Source organism: Vulpes lagopus, chromosome 10 (assembly GCF_018345385.1).
Source record: "Vulpes lagopus strain Blue_001 chromosome 10, ASM1834538v1, whole genome shotgun sequence".
Taxonomy (NCBI): Eukaryota; Metazoa; Chordata; class Mammalia; order Carnivora; family Canidae; genus Vulpes; species Vulpes lagopus.
The window spans coordinates 851,450-864,352 of record NC_054833.1 but is presented as its reverse complement, the minus strand read 5'-3'; positions in this window follow the sequence as shown (position 1 = coordinate 864,352).

Sequence of the window (12,903 nt, the reverse complement as noted above, 5' to 3'; positions counted from 1 at the left end):
GAGAAATGGTGATGAGGGAAAAAGAGGGAGAGCAATAAGAATGAATCCGAAAGGGATGCAGACAAAGGGAGAGAAGTAATTGTAAATATGTATCTCATGATTCTACACAACTAAATTTGACACACCTCACACAGAATAGAATAGAATACAACATAAACTTGAAAATGCATTCAGAGATTGGAATTTATGACTTAGAATGTACTTATACAAAGAATTCAATTACATTCAAAATATCACTACTAGTTCTTCATATAAAAATCTAGCATAATTGACTCTAGCTAGCAAGTATATTTATGAAAGCTGCACTGTTAGGTTTTTGGTGGGTTTTTCTGGTATGGTAGCAAAACAATAAATAATCACAGTGAATCAAAAACATCACCATCCAATTATAGTGCTTAACTTTTCCCTAAAGATGCTTAAAATTACCATACTAATTTAACAGAAACTCCAAAAATTCATTGGTCCTTCATATCTGCTGGATTCAGAACCTTAAAATCCAGTGGCCAAGACTTTCCTCTTCCTTCTGCAGATTTCTGTTTCACACATTACCACGTAGAGCTCATGAAATCCTGAAAGAGGAAGGATTATTCACTATCAACATTCTAGTCAGAATAAACACTTAAAAAGTAATCCAGTTGTATAATCTATGTACAATGTGCAATGCTTTACATCACTCTCTATCATAAAATAATTAAATAGATAAATACATAGAGAGTAAGAAACATTCTTAAAGCAAAGACAAGTCAAAGCACTGTAATGGAAACCTTAAAGTACTACAAGGAAATGCATAAAGAAAAGGATATTTTCATATTATACAGAATCTCATCTATCAACATTAGCCTATCACCTCCCTAGAGCTATCTTGCAGAGATAGTATGAACTAGTTATAACTAATTCAAACACAGGCGAGTCTGATGACCATCATCATCCAGCTGCTTAGTACTAAAGAAGCATAGTTATACACCAACCAAAGAGGCATCAGAAAATGAGCATTTCAGTTCTCTCTTGTTCAAATGGTTAGGCATACAGTATATTTTTAATTCTTCTAAGACTTTTAAAATCTGAATATCGGGTTTGGATGTAAACCCATGGATGTATGAAAGAAACTGGTACAAACCTGGCATAAATAAATGTAATAAAATCTGAATAGAGAAATTATATATTCTGTATTCTACAACCTTTCTATAAGGTTGTGATCAGTGATACCCACAAGAAAAAACATTTATACACAAGTATTTCCTTGATAGAATTAAATATAAAGGTGGGATGCCTGGATGGCTCAGCAATTGAGTGCCTGCCTTTGGCTCAGAGCATGATCCTGGAGTCCCAGAATGGAGTCCCACATCAGGCTCCTAGCATGGAGTCTGCCTCTCCCTTTGCCTATGTCTCTGCCTCTCTCTCTTTCTGTGTCTCTCATGAAAAAATAAAATATTTTAAAAAAAGAATTAATTATAAAGGTATTTGAGACAGTGTAAATGTGCAACAGAAGAGCATCCCCTGACTCACACCTGCTCATAGGAGCAAACAAAAACAAACCATGATTCAATCTCCTGCACACATGCACAAATACAGATAAATGATTTGAAATAAATTGCTGGCAACTTTTTAAATGTGCCTTATAAAGGATGTACTTACCAAAGTGAAGGAGAGCAAACATAAAATGCTAACTCATCCAAGGAAAACACCAATATAATAATGGACCATTAGAATAAAATAATGGTATATTTTAACATTAACAACTCAATAAGGACTAAGAAAGCAGATGAGATAAGATAAAACCCTGGACACGAACCTCTACAAATGATTTTGCTGCTTTACAGGATTATATGTGTGTGTGTGTGTGTGTGTGTGTGTGTGTGTGTACATATATATATATAAAAGACTGCTAAATGACTACCTATCTTACAGGTATAATAATCAATAAGATTTTAAGTTGAAAAATAAAATAACAGGCAAAGGAGATGCATGCCAAAAGAGAAAAAGGAATGTGATTGTCTCCAAATGTTACAATTGCTCCCAGTACCATCCTGCAGAGCACACTGGGAGGGAACTAGAATACTCATTTCATAGTCCACCATCTTACTTTTTTTTTTTTCTCATTCCATTCAGGAAAATTATTATCCTTTAGTAACACTGGATATGGGAAACAATAGGCCATGCATTGTATTATCCCATCGATTCTCAAGAGCATGTTCTGCTGATCTGGGTCACTCTATTCTCTTCCTCATCCCCTACTCAGCATCCATCCCTCTCTAATCTGTGCGCACCACCACAGAACACAATCTTCCAAGAGAAAGAATATGTTTAGACTAAGGTTAATAAGAAATTTTGTTTCATTTTCTTATCAAATTTAAAGGATTGTGTAATTAGACTAATAACCATCATCTATGTGTAGGTAAACACCAAACCACTGAATCCAGTAAGAGAGATTAATGCTTCTTAAACAAACTGTGGAAATGATTCTGGCTGGAAATATTGGACACATCCATCCTAGGTACAGGAACACAGCATGGTGTCCCTAGTAACTATCATGATATGATATGGTATAGAAAATCCAGTTAAAAATCCACACATAAATTATTACTTTGCATACAAAAAAATAAATACTTGAAAAAACTACAAGTTATACATAGAAAGAGAAAATATGTTATTAGGTAAAATAACAATAAGTAGATTCTACAAACTAAAGAAGATGGTATTCTATGTAATATTTACCATCAAAAAAGAATATAATGGGAAATGACATCTCTCAAAAATACATTTATACAATAATCAAGAGAAGGGGCATCATGGACACCTGGGTGGCTCGGTCAGTTAAGCATCTGCCTTCAGCTCAGGTCACAATCTAGGGGTCCTAGGATCAAGCCCCACATCGGGCTCACTGCTCAGAGAGCAGACTGCTTCTTGCTCTCCCTCTACCTCTCCCCCTCTCTCATGCTCTCTCACTTGCTCTCTCAAATAAATAAAATCTTAATAAATAAAAAATAAATAAAATCTTAATAAATAAAAAAAGAAAGAAAAGAGACATCAAATGAAAGAGGTAAAAATGCTTAGTAGTGGCATACATGAGGTAATAAAGCAATTAACTAAGTGCTCAATGCTCACATATAAGTCTAAAAATTTTAATGGAAGAATACATATTTCAATAAAACCAGATTTTCAGTATGCAAACTACACATGCAAACTACAAAGACCAGAGATCTCAAGATAACATCTGTATTGAAGATATTTCAAATATATAACATTCACTCACATATTTGATATACAAACTCTGCCCTATCCAGTTCCTGAATGAATCCTGAAATAATGTTGTTGGTAGGAATGAATCCCTATTGCTTTAATAATGTTTCTGTCTCCTAGGTCTGAGCTGACCCCAGATATATCAGAACAGGTCCCCAGGGACAATGCAGGATGAGCTAATGAGGGGGAATACAGCTATCACAACACTGGAAATGGCAGATCTAATGAACTTGGACAGTCTTTTGACCAGGTTCTACGGGAGAAGGCGATCAAGTAGGAATTCCACTGCATGTTGTTTGTTCAGGGAATGCTCTCAGGATAAAGGGGATGAGGGAAGCAAAACAGAGCAGAGAGTGTTGCTAAGCAAGGATGTGGTCTCAAGTGGACTATGGCCTGAGCCTGATCCCATAAGAAGCTGGAGCAGACTCTCCAGTGCAAGTATCCATCTGTGCTGGTAGAAATACTCTGTCCTCACTGATATAATAGCCACTTTCCACATGTCTCTACCTGAATACTTAAGATATATTAGGTGAGAAACAGAATTTTACATTTGATTTAATTTTAATTAATTAAATTTAAGTGACTTCCTCTGGCTACTTATGCTTGTATGGACAGCACAAGAGGAGCATGAATTGCATCAGATTTAGTCCTGCGTTGGCATTGGCAGCCTTTTGTCTACCCCATCAGTCTGTCACTGGTGTGAGCTGCCTCCACCCCGCTCCTGAGACCCCCTGGCAAAGTGGCTCCCTTTCAGCTGAGGGCAAATCTCTGAAGAAAGATTGGCTATGAACCTTGCAGCCCATATTCCTAACAAATAGGGTGAGTATCAGAGCACCAGCCAGATAAAGAGCATCTGTGCAGGGCCCCAACAGCATTCATACAAGAGTTCTTCATGATCTTGTGCAAGGATAGAAGGATGGAACCCAGTGTACTTTACACATCACTTCGGGGCAGTCACACACACACACACACACACACACACACACACACACACACACACACACAACTTGTCAGTTGCCTAAATTATCATTAATTAAACATTCAGGTGGTAATCCCTGGGTGGCTCACCCGTTTAGCGTCTGCCTTTGGCCCAGGGCATGATCCTGGAGTCCCGGGATCGAGTCCCACATCAGGCTCCCTGCATGGAGCCTGCCTCTCCCTCTGCCTGTGTCTCTGCCTCTCCCTCTCTCTCTGTCTCATGAATAAATAAATTTTAAAAAAAATCTTTAAGAAAAATTAAACATTCAGGTTTCTTCCTACCTTGTCTTCTTCAGATTGATATTTATACTCACACAAAATATCATTTCTTATTAACACTAATGTCAAAATAAAGATGCATTGACACAATATTCACAAAGTGGAACTACCCTCTTTTTTTTTTAATTTTAATTTTTATTTATTTATGATAGACATAGAGAGAGAGAGGCAGAGACACAGGCAGAGGGAGAAGCAGGCTCCATGCCGGGAGCCTGACATGGGACTCCATCCCCGGACTCCAGGACTGCGCCCTAGACCAAAGGCAGGCGCGAAACCGCTGAGCCACCCAGGGATCCCCGAACTACCGTCTTCTATTTCTGACATAGCCTTTTTAAAATTCTGTACATTTTAGGTATTAAATTTCTGTACATTTTAGGTATTAAATTTAGGTATTAAAATGTATTTAATTTTAAATTAAATAAATTTAAATTAAATAAAAACATTTAGGTATTTAAACAATTAGGTATTTACATTACATTAAACATTTAGGTATTTAGGTATTAAAATTCTGTACATTTTAGGTATTCTGTACATTTAGGTATTTTGGTAACTTATAAGGAAAAAAAATGATCATTTAGAAACTATGAATACTGACAATGAGTTTTAAGTATAGAGAATAAACATTGTCTAATTTCACAACAATAAAAACCAGTGGGAAAGCATGGAAGGATACGCATACTCTCTCATTCTATTACCGAAGGCCATATTTTATTACCATTAAATATGCATAATTAAACTATTTTCCACATGTGCATACACAGGTATAATGAATATACTACGGTAGAATAAAATGTCTGAGAATGACTTGGTGGAGTCTATAATGTACAATTAAATTTAGTTCTTATATTTAATGAACTTCCGTAGTCTGTTTCTCCAGAAAATGGACCATATATGCAAACCAATACAGCTTTTCAAGAATAATCCCAACTGATAAGAAACTAACTTCCAAATTGCATTTCACTCACCTTTATTCGCCTTCTCTGAAGATTCTTTTTTTTTTTAATTTATTTATGATAGTCACACAGAGAGAGAGAGAGAGAGAGAGAGGGGCAGAGACACAGGCTGAGGGAGAAGCAGGCTCCATGCACTGGGAGCCCGACGTGGGATTCGATCCCGGGTCTCCAGGATCGTGCCCTGGGCCAAAGGCAGGCGCTAAACCGCTGCGCCACCCAGGGATCCCTTCTCTGAAGATTCTAAGCAATTTCTCTACCTTCATTCCAAGTCACTATCTAAAGACAGTACTGAGGATTGGCACTTGGACATACAGGATCAGTTGTATGCAGTAAATGCAAAGGTTGACTATACCAGCACTGGGTTATCCATACATTATTCCTAAGCAAAAGGATGCTTTCTCATGATGACCTCACATGTCTTCATGTGATACCAGAGATCTGCATTTGCCTCTAGAAGGTAGGAGATGGAGCCAACTGCAAACTCTAAGGTGGTTTCCTAAATACAAGACCTGCCTGATGACAGTGCCTTCTGAGCACAGGAGAGGGTGCTGTGACACTCAGCTGTGGCTGGGCTGGCACAGAACCCAATGTGTTTCCCTGGCTGAGATCTCTGAGGAACAGATGCCCCACAGAGTTAATGAGCCCGTCACTGAGCTTGTCCAGAGATGGCAATCCTCAAGGAGGAAGATAATCAAGGACAATGCCATCTATCTCTTCTGTTATTTCATAAATTTGACAGAGGACAAATACCTCCCTCCAGCTAGAGGGAGACATCTCCAGCTACCTTAGCTCTCATCTGTGAATTACCTACATGTTTTTTAAAATACTTAAGACTTTTTGGTCACATTTGCCTAAAATATTTGCATATAAATATATAAGTAAGTATCCATTCAGTTACTTAATTTTTAAATTATATTTATTTATTCATGAGAGACCCAGAGAGAGAGAGTCAGAGACATAGGCAGAGGGAGAAGCAGTGTCCATGCGGGAAGCCCGATGTGGGACTCGATCCCGGGACTCCAGGATCACACCCTGAGCCAAAGGCAAACGCTCAACTGCTGAGCCACCCGGGCATCCCAAGTTACTTAATTTTTAATGTAAATATGAAAACAAATTCTTAATTTCAGTCATAACCAATTTATATGGGATCACGGAGCTAGTAGGCACATTCTAATCTTTAGAATATATCTATATTCATTCTATCTTTATGAATATAAAGGAGGACAACCAAATTCTACCGAACTTCTAATGCAGCAAAGGAAAAAAAATCTCAAATCCTTTAAAACACTCTTCAGTTTATATCCACAGGTTTTATTTTTATTTTTTTTTAAAGATTTTACTTATTTACTCATGAGAGATACAGAGAGAGAGGCAGAGACACAGGCAGAGAGAAGCAGGCTCCATGCAGGGAGCCCGATGTGGGATTCTATCCCAGGTCTCCAGGATGACACCATTGGCCAAAGGCAGGTGCCAAACCGTTGAGCCACCCAGGCATCCCCTATCCACAGGTTTTAATGATGTACTCAAATAAATTTTTAAAATTATCCACATTTTTATTAAATCATGCATGGTTTATTTAATTTCAACCGTCTTTGTATTAAGTTCCAAATCATTTTGACTTTACCAGGATGGTTAAAATAATTACTACTGAAAAATGGAAAGAAGTTGTTGAGTTGTTTGTGGCTGTTTCTCCTAGTTCTGTAAGTAACAGTTTCAGTTATCTCATGTTTAGCCAAAAGAGATAAACTACTTCCTGTTAAAAAATTCTGGGGGCACCTGGGTGGCCCAGTGGTTGAACATCTGCCTTTGGCTCAGGTCATGACCCCAGGGTCCTGGGATCGAGTCCTACATCAGGATCCTTGCAGGGAAGGATCTGCTTCTCCCTCTGCCTATGTCTCTGCCTCTCTCTGTCTCTCATGAATAAGTAAATAAATTCTTTTTAAAAAATAACATTCTTATATTTGAATTTTCTCAGTTATTCCCATACCAGGTAGATCCCATCCTCATAATTACAGGGAGAACTGGCAAAGACAGTACACTCTGGGTGTCCTAAAGAGGGAGGAAATCACAGACCTGCTATTAATGCTTTGCATCCCAGGCCATGCTCACTGGCAGACTTACATGCTTAAATCATTTTGATAATAGTGAGGCATTATCTAGCGATGCTGACCCCCACTTAAATTCCTAGATGCAATATTATCTAGGATACTGCTCTACCACCTACACCAAGATACACATATAAGAATGCTCCACCATAGCACTGCTTGTATTTATGGAAACTAGAAACAATCTAAACGCTCATCAACAGTAAACTGGATAAACTGTGGCCTGTTCTTACAAAAGAACACTCTATAACAATATGAATAAAACTACAGCTAAACAGGGGCACCTGGGTGGCTCATTTTGTTTAGCATCTGACTCTTAAACTCAGCTCAGTTCTTGATCTCAGGGTCATGAGTTCAAGCCCTGTGTTGGGCTCCACCCTGGGGTGTGATGCCTACTTAAAAACAACAACAAACAATTTCAGCTAAGGGGTAGAAACTGCTTTTCACACAAAGTACTGAGCAAATGATGCAAAGTTACAAAGTAATCTTTCCCTTTACATAAAACTCAAAAACAGGTAAGACAAACTATTTTTTATGAATTCAAATATGGGTGTTAAGACTATAGTTACAGTAAAAAAAAGTTATATTAAAAACTAAAAATGGTATCAAAGGCTGATTATAACAAAGTCAAGATCAAAATAGAGAGGAAGGTATGCAGCTGAGTAGAGTCTGAGGTTCTATCCAGGTTGTAGTTGACAAGGGTATTAATATCAGGACCATTCACTTTTCCATTTTTTATCAAACTGAACATATTTTTATATGATAGCGTTGTACCCCGTGTTATACATATAACAATAGGAAAGCAGAAAATAAAGAGACTATATAAAAATAATATTAATTATGAGTAGTATTTTTTGAAAGAATGAAAGCTGATAAAATCACTTTTGGGGACACCAGAGTGGCTCAGTTGGTGAAGCATCTGCCTTCAGCTCAGGTCATGATCTCAGCGTCCTGGGAACAAGCCTCACATGGGGTTCCCTGCTTAGCAGGGAGTGTGCTTCTCCCTCTCTCCACTCATGCTCTATCTCTCTCTCTCTCTCTTTCTCTCTGTCAAATAAATAAATAAATAAACAAACAAACATATCTGGAAAAGCTAAGTTTAGGCAAAAAAGAAATATTACTAGGGATTTGTAAGGAATCAGACAGGTGGACTAAAAGGAATACCAGTTGAAATAAGATATTATAGAAAAGTAACATAATTGTAAAAAGTAGGAGCAGTAATGCTTCTCCAGCAGGAGCCTGGATACCATCCTTTCTGCAAAGCTGGAATTGTGAGGAAAGTCTTTCATCTGAAAGATCCAACTTGCCACCTTGCCAACTTGCTCAGCATATCCTCCAAGGGGCTATTTCTGGTCTCTGAATTGCTCCCAGCAGTCTGATCCTCTTCCTGACTACTTGTCCTCCATCTGAGGGAAACAGTGGGAACAGCCCAGCCTTCCTACTAAGAGACAGTACCGCCCCTACCCTGGCCCTGGGTCGGTATCTGTGGTTACCACTAGATAAATGGATAAAGAGACTAAGTGGGAAAAGACAGAGAAGACAAATCTAGAAGGACAAATAAGAGAAGCTGAAGGAGACAGGACATACATACAAAGATGCCAGTGACACAGAGAACAGAGAATACTCCCTAAAAGTGAAAACAGAAGGAAAATGAGAAAATACAATAAAATGATGAGCAATACAAACCTCAAAGTTCAAAAAGCTCAGAATGGGTTGAAGTCATTACATATGAAGTAAAACATAGTGCCAGACCACAGAGCAAGCATCTTGTGTAATTATTCCATATTGAGAGTTCTCATCTAGAAAGGACTTTCACACACATGCTCATCTTACACAAAAGGTAGGACATCTTGCATATGTTCATCTCCATTTCCACCCAGAGTCAGTTGTAACAAACCTGCTCATTCCTTTTTCAACACACCACACAGCCCTTCACCCTCTTCTGCACAAGGTGTAACTCTGAGGCTTTCATGGAAACATTCTCCAAGCCTAAAGCTGGACAATCCACTGCACCTGTGGGGTTCCTGAAGGATCCTCCCAAACTATTTCATCTTTGTGGGAATTTTATGGAACCTAAGCCAACTAGGTATAGTGACTGTGATGAGGATATAACTGACAGCACTGTAAGTCCAAATGTGCGGAAAGAAGTCAAAGAACACTTGCTACATTTCCTTCATCCATGCCCTCCCACTCCCAAACACATAATCATGTTCATGCACACAAAATACGTGCATTAGGAAGCTTCCAAAATTTGGTTTACAATGTCTTCTTTGAATATTTTTGACATGAACAAATTCCTGTTCAGGCTGCTGAATGTTGACAAGAAAAAATACTTTGAACCAATTTCTATTTTCATATATTAAAATTCTTTTACCTTTGGTCATTTAGGGACCAACCCTATAATTCTTGTGTAATTAAATTCTCATTATTAACACCTTAATCTTATAAATTATAAACATTAAGCTTGTTAATCACAATAAGGAGATCTTTGAACACTCAGCAAGCTAAGACAGTAAGAGCAGTTGGTCACTGTCTTTTGGTGACTTTAGTCTCCACCTGGTAAGACTAGGGCTTATTAAAGCAATTAAAAATATTCCAAAGTGGGCAGCCCCAGTGGCGCAGTGGTTTAGCACTGCGTGCAGCCCGGGGTGTGACCCTGGAGACCTGGGATCAAGTCCCACGTCGGGCTTCCTGCATGGAGCCTGCTTGTGTCTCTGCCTCTCTCTTGCTCTCTCTGAATAAATAAATAAATAAATCTTTAAAAAAATATATTCCAAAGTCCCATAGAAAGAACATAATTTTGGAGTCCGTATGTCTAAGTCCACATTTTGGCACTATCATTTAAAACTGTGCATTTCGAGGCATCTGGGTGTCTCGGCCAATTAAGCATCCACCTTAGACTCACATCATGATCTCCAGGTCCCGAGATCAAGACTGCATCAGATTTCAGGCTCAGCAGAGAGTCTGCTTCCCCCTTTGCCTTTGCCATTTCCCCCTACATATGCTGACTCTCACTGTCTCTCTCTCTCTCAAATAAATAAAATCTTTAAAAGATAAAAATGAAAAAAATAAAACACAAAATGACTGTCAAAAGTCAAACAGAACAAAGTCTCATTAAAAGGAACAAATTTGAACCAGTCAGCCTGGTTCCATGTGGTATGTTGGACTGGAATTGCTAAACCACCATAAAGACAACAAGGGTTAAAAAAAAAAAAACAAAACTGGGGCACCTGGCTGGCTCAGCTGGTAAAGCATGCAACTCCTGATTTCAGGGTCATGAGTTCAAGCCCTACAGTGAACACAGAGATTACTTGAAACAAACAAAAACTGAATAATTACTGGTGACAATGGTACTGGCACAAAAACAGACACATAGATCAATGGAACAGAATACAGAACCCAGAAATGGGCCCTCAAATCTATGGTCAACTAATATTCGACAAAGCAGGAAAGAATAGCCACTGGAAAAAGGACAGTCTCTTCAATAAATGGTGCTGGGAAAATTGGACAGCCACATGAGGAAGAATAAAACTAGACCATACTCTGACACCATACACAAGATAAGCTGAAAATGGTTGAGAGTCTATATCTGAGACAAGAATCCATCAAAATTCTAGAGAAGAACACAGGCTAGAGCAACTTCTTGCAAGATACATCTATGAAGGCAAGTGAAACAAAAGCAAAAATGAACTATTGGGACTTAATCAAGATAAAAAGCTTCAGCACAGTAAAAGAAAGCAGTCAACAAAACTAAAAGACAACCTACAGAATGGGAGAAGATATTTGCAAATGACATATCAGACAAAGGGCTAGTACCCAAGACCTATAAAGAACTTATCAAACTAAACACCAAAGAAACAAAAAAATCTGATCATGAAATGGGCAGAAGATATGAACAGAAATTTCATCAAAGAAGACATACATGTCGCCAACAAGCACATGAAAAAATGCTCCACATCACTTGCCACCAGGGAAATACCAATCAAAACCACAATGAGATACCACCTCACACCAGTGAGAATGGGGAAAATTAACAAGATAGGAAACAACAAATGTTGGACAGGATGTGGAGAAGGGAGAATCTTCTTGCACTGTTGGGAATGCAAACTGGTACAGCCATTCTGGAAAAGTGTGGAGGTTCTATTTTTCCTCTAAAAATAGAGCTACCCTACAACTCAGCAATTACACTCCTGGGTATTTACCCCAAAGATACTGACGTAGTGAAATGCCACCCCAATGTTCATAGCAGCAATGTCCACAACAGCCAAACTGTGGAAGGAGCCATGATATCCTTCTACAGATGAATGGATAAAGATGTGGTATAGATATATAGATAGATGATAGATAGATAGATAGATAGATACATACATACATACATACATACATACAATGGAATATTACTCAGCTATCAGAAGAGACAAATACCCACCATTTGCTTCAATGTGGATGGTTGAACTGGAGGGTATTATGCTGAGTGAAATAAGTCAATCAGAGGATAATCATCATATGGTTTTACTCATACATGGAATATAAGAAATAGTGAAAGGGATTATAAGGAAGAGGAGGGGAACTGAGTGGGAAAAATTAGAGGGAGACAAATAATGAGAGACTCCTAATTCTGGGAAACAAAGAGTTTCAGAAGAGGAGGTGGGTGGGGGGATGGGGTAATTAGGTGACAGGCACTGAGGAGGGTACATGATGGGATGAGCACTTGGTGTTATACTATATGTAGGCAAATTGAATTTAAAAATGTTTAAATGTAAAATAACAATAACAATAATTACTGGTGACAAATTCAACCCAAAGAGAAGTTCTGGATTTTACTGGAAGGAGGAAAGAGAGGTAGGTTATCTTTATCTTCCCAGACCTTCCCTCAGTGCTCTGCACATAATGGATATCCAACACATATTTCTTTGAGTGATTAATTAATTAGATAATAAAAAATCAAAAATTGATAGCTATTTATTCCAGAAGAAGATAGAAGGTAATGTAAATACTAAAGAAGAAATGAAGGGTTTCATCAGGGATACAAATAAGTGTTTGTATATATGAAATAAAATTGTTAATTGGAATGGCTTTTTTCAATATAAAAAGTGAAGTAACAATAAGGAGGCACATGCTAGGAAATATATATCAAAAGCTTGACTGATGTCTAATTAAATGCCTTGTGGGGGCGTCTGGGTGCCTTAGTTGGTTAAGCCTACCTTTGGCTCAGGTCAGGTCATGATCTCAGGATCCTGGGATGGACCTCCAAGTCACTGCTCAGAAGGGAGTCTGCTTCCCCCTCTCCACCTGCCTCTCTCTGTCTGCTCATTCTCTCTCTCTCTCATAAATAAATAAAAATCTTT